General features: G+C 42.8%; 1 protein-coding gene across 2 annotated transcripts in view; it reads left to right on the top strand.

The window, feature by feature from the left end:
* Positions 1-5,000, top strand: part of LOC119583763 — a 111,694-nt gene that overhangs the window by 31,155 nt on the left and 75,539 nt on the right. The window contains exon 1 of one of the 2 annotated variants that reach the window (XM_037932427.1): positions 2,979-3,295. The exons of the other annotated variant lie outside the window; for it this stretch is intronic. The gene's annotated coding sequence lies outside the window, so the exon portion shown is untranslated. Of the gene's footprint in view, positions 1-2,978; positions 3,296-5,000 lie in introns of those variants that run through there. 2 annotated transcript variants of the gene reach the window in all.

Below are 5,000 nucleotides of genomic sequence, written 5' to 3'. Positions count from 1 at the left end.
GTTACGCGATTTTTTTTTTTCCAAACTTCATATAAATTTTGTTAATGTGACACGCGAGTAAATTCAAATTTTTCTCTCAATCATGAAAAACCACTGGACTAAAAATGTACAAACATTGACGTATTTCCTTAAACAATAAAGAAATAAAAAAATAATAATGATAATAATACAAAAAATGTGATTGTGATGATGATGGAGAAAGAGATGGTGATGGAGGTGAATATGATGATGATGATGGTGATGGAGAAAGATATGATGATGGAGAAAGAGATGGTGATGGAGAATGTGAATGTGATGATGATGATGATGGTGATGATGGAGAAAGAGATGGTGATGGAAAAGGTGACTATGAAGGTGATGGAGAAGGTGACTGCAATGGTGATGGAGAAGATGACTATGAAAGTGATGGAGAAAGTGACTGATGATGACTGATGATGATGGAGAAAGTGCTTGCGAATATATTAATGAATTTAATAATGACAATCCTAAAACCGATAAGGATGATAACGAATAACAAGAAAATGAACAACGAAAATAAACTGAACTAAACAACGAAGCGACCAAGATTATCAGGAAAATAAATACACGAAAATATATGAGAAAAAAGTGAAGTAAAAACAACTTCAAACAAACCTGAACGAAAGATTCTGAAAAGCGACTACGAATAAATCCAAATATAGAGCGAAAAGGAAAGAAAAAATATAAGAAAGGAAGGAAATATGAGAGAAGAGAGAAAGAAAAAGTGAAGAGAGAAAGAGATAAAAAGAAAAGAGAAAGAAAGAAAATGAAAAGAAAGAAAAAACAAAAGAGAAATAAAAATAAAAATAAAAAATAAAAAAGAAGAGAAATAAAAAGAAAAAAAAAGGAATATGAAAATAAAAAGAGAAAGAAAAAAATAAAAATAAAAAAAAAAATAAAATAAAAATAAAAAGGAAAAGAAAAAAAGGGGAAAAAATAAATAAATAATAAGGAAAAGAAAAAAAAATAAAAGAAAAAATTAAAGGAGAATAAAAAAGGTAACGCAAACACGTTTCTACCCTAACTCAGACTGGTCAGGGAGTGATGTATGGGGATGCTCGTACCCTCCTATACACGACGTGTGTGTGTGCGTGTGTGTGTGTGAGTGTGTGTGTGTGTGTGTGTGTGTGAGTGTGTGTGTGTGTGCGTGTGCGTGTGTGTTCCTATTTACAAAGTATCAAAATACATTCGCGTATATATATATATATATATATATATATATATATATATATATATATATATATATATATATATATATATATATATTTTTTTTTTTTTTTTTTTTTTTTTTTTTTTTTTTTTTTTTTTTTTTTTTTTTCAAGTTACTAAATGAACCTTTAAATACAACTACCGACAAAATTCCTTTTTAAAACCCCGCTAGAAAAGTTTTTTTTTTTCGCGACCAGACAACCATGTTTTTCTCTCTCTCTCTTCCTCTCTTTCTCTCTCTCCCTCTCTTTCTCTCTCTCTCCCTCTCTTTCTCTCTCTCTCCCTCTCTTTCTCTTTCTCTTTCTCTCTCTCTCTCTCTCTCTCTTCACTCCGTCTGTCTGTTTCTCTCCCTCGTTCTCTCTCTCTCCCTCTCTTTTTTTTTCTCTCTCTCCTCCACTCCCCCCTCTCTCTCTTTCTCTCTCTCTCTCATTTTTTTCTCTCAATCATAAATCCTGGAATGTTTGCCAAGGTCGTCCCTACTCGGCCGTCGCGCTGGAATGCCACAAGCAAAATATACGTAACACTGTCTTTGTTTTGGACATTTGCTACCCTGAGGAGGAACCAAGCTCTTAAACTCTCAAAATCTCCTTTTTGCTCTTGCTTTACACTCGTGGGAAGAACATCCCGTAATTTCTTATATTTATTGGTGGCGTTTTGGTATGGAGGACAATAAAACAAGTGAAGTACGTATATAGTAAAGAGTTTTTTTCAGATTTCATTCTGGGCGATTGTTGATTCCAACAATATTCGTTTGCCTAAAGGAGAACGAGAGCTTTTCTTCCCCTGCAACTGTACCTGATGTCACCAACGAAGAACAAAGACAGCATGCAGTACCATCAGTAACATCGAGATTACACTGCACTACGTGTCATCCTGGAGAGGCAGTGTTCATAACAGTACAACGGAACAGGATTTGCTTATTTCGGGTTATGCATTTCGTTAAGCCTCGCCTTCGAAGCGACTTCCTCCTGTCGTCTGATCAGTAACCAAGGCCGTATAAACTTTCTTAAAAACAGTCATCCGTTTATCCTGTGCGTCATCATGACTGGATCCTCTCTGCATGGGAACGTTTTCCTTCAGTGTCAGAGATGTAACTCAGCAACGAATGAAAGCAACTCCTTCTCCTCCTCCTCCTCCTTCCTTTGACGTGCATGAAAACCGCCTGAGTCACCTGTTATGCGGTGTTATTAGCAAACACTCTTCGGTGATTATTAGCTAATCTAACGGTGAACATTATACCACACTCGCCGGCGAGCCGTAGTTCGAGGGGAGCAAAAACTAGCGAGGTCGGTGTCCTTTATCTCCGGTCGTCATAGGCAAGCCCTGAGCGCTGGCCAGTTAAAAGTGGGACTTCTGGAACACGTAGCCGACGATTGGCCGTCCCTTCGAAGACGGGAGTCGCGGAAACGTTGAAGGATACGCCTAAAGAAGAGACACCTTGTCTCGACGTAGCCCCAAGGCCCATCGCTCTTGCCCTTAGGCTGGGACGTCATTCATGGCGTCTAGAAACTGCAGTTCATCCGAAGGGCTTCGGCTGTGGCGCCTCCTCCTTCCGATTCCGTCCGCAGTGCCCCAGAAGGAAAGAAAAAGGATCTCTGTTTGGTGGACTGCAGAGCCAAGAACTAGAGATATCCCCAGGATGGGTCGGGGGTAGGGTAGGGCTGGGTAGGGATGGGTCAGGGTGGGGAGGGGGGGAGAAAGGGACCTGCGAGGAAGAGAGAGGGAGGGAGTAGGAGCCGTAGGATGGTGTGGAGGAGGGGGGAGGGGGACCGTGGTAGCGGTCTTGGTCTTAGACAGTCAGTCTCCCGCGCGAGTCCGACCTGGAAGTGTATCCGTAGGATCTTTCGTCTGACCGCTCTTCGGCTGTGAGCGACCGCTGCTTAGGACACCCGCTTGCCTTGCCAGTACGGAGGGATGGAATCTAGGGGCACGCACACCCATCCCTTGTTACGCCCTTGTGTGTAAGAGGGGCACCAGTGGGGGGAACCTTTTAATACCTCGTCAGGAGTGCGACGCACGCGCCGCTTGCCGTACATCTTACTCGATAATTAAAACACAAATGCCACAGGTGAGTCGCACTGATTATTCCTCGATAACACAGGACATTAAGCTATCTGTTTATCCTTATGCGATGCTTATTCCATCGGCTGAGGAAGGGCCGGGAGGACGTGGTCGACACGCCCTCAAACGTTCAGGAATACGTGTTCCAGGTCACTCGTAGTGTTCAGGGTCAAGTGAACATACAACGTGCGGAGGGGGAGCTACCACGTGGCTTCTGTGATGTGGCGTAAACTTTTATATAACTTTAATTACTTAGCTTACGTCATTTTTGCTCTATTTTGTTTAGATTCGTGTGTTGGCAGGGGGAAGGGGGAAGGGGGAAGGGGGAAGGGGGAATGGGAAGAGGTGGGTGCTATATAGTGCAGCGTTCAAGGACATGTGCAAATAACCGTGGGCATGGGTGTGGCGCCGATTCCACAGTCGAGGTTGGAGGGCAGTGTTCTGGTGACCTCTCTCGCATGCCAAAAATAAATTCAATACCTTTTTCGCATATTTAAGGAGATTGACTTATCACACGCAGACAAACACAAACACACACACGAACACGCACACAGACACACACATAAACACACACACAAACACACACACGCACACACATAAACGCAGACACACACGCACACACACAAAAACAAACACACAATCGCAAACACACACACACACACAAAGAAAACACAAAACACATTTTTCCGATCGTGAACCCCTTCTTACCTAAAATATAACGCAATTCAACAGAACTTTCAAACCACGAACCGAAAGGGAGTCAAAAGTACACCACACAAGGTATCATCAACCAGCCTACTAATAAGGACATTTTAATCATCAACCAAGACATCAATGAGAATACTTTGATCGTCAACCAGTACACCAGTGAGAGAAATTTCATCAACAAAAGTAATTTGATCGTCAACCAGTACACCAATAAGAGTAATCAGATCAACCCGCGCATCAGTAAGTATAATTTCATCAATAAGAGTAATCTGACCATCAGCCAATGCACCAATAAGAGAAATTTCATCAATAAGAGTAATTTGATCGTCAACCAGTACACCAAAAAGAGTCATCTGACCATCAGCCAATGCACCAATAAGAGTAATTCCATCGCCAACTGGCCCTCAGTGGGACGAGTCTAGTTCAACGGCCCCACGAGGTCTATCGCTGACGTTCGCAGGTACCTTGCTCGTCTAGGCGGTCACTTTGCGAGAGGGAGAAGGGTGACGTGAGGCTGAGGAATGAGGGTGAAGGGTGAAGGGTGGGGGAGAGGTGAAGGGTGACGTGGAAGTAAGGAGTGAGGGTGAAGGGTGAAGTGTGAAGGGTGGGGGAGGGAGGGGTGAAGGGTGGGGGAGGGAGGGGTGAAGGGTGGGGGAGGGCGACGTGAGGGTGTGAGTGAATCTAGTGTGAATCAGGATTTATATTTGGTTGTTGTCCAACGTGATGATGTGTATTACGAGTTGATAAATTTTGGGATGGAGGGAGAAGCAGAGAGAGAGAGAGAGAGAGAGAGAGAGAGAGAGAGAGAGAGAGAGAGAGAGAGAGAGAGAGAGAGAGAGAGAGAGAGAGAGAGAGACAGAGAGAGAGAGAGACAGAGAGAGAGAGAGACAGACATACAGAAACAAATACATGGAAGAGAGAGACAGACTGACAGAAGCAAAGAGAAAGAGAGAAAGGCAGAGAGGAATTACAAAAGATCTCAAGCATCGACATCTTTTTTTTTG

Source organism: Penaeus monodon, chromosome 17, assembly GCF_015228065.2.
Source record: "Penaeus monodon isolate SGIC_2016 chromosome 17, NSTDA_Pmon_1, whole genome shotgun sequence".
Lineage (NCBI taxonomy): Eukaryota > Metazoa > Arthropoda > Malacostraca > Decapoda > Penaeidae > Penaeus > Penaeus monodon.
Note: the sequence above shows the minus strand (reverse complement) of the source record. Positions and strands in the feature narration are given on the sequence as shown.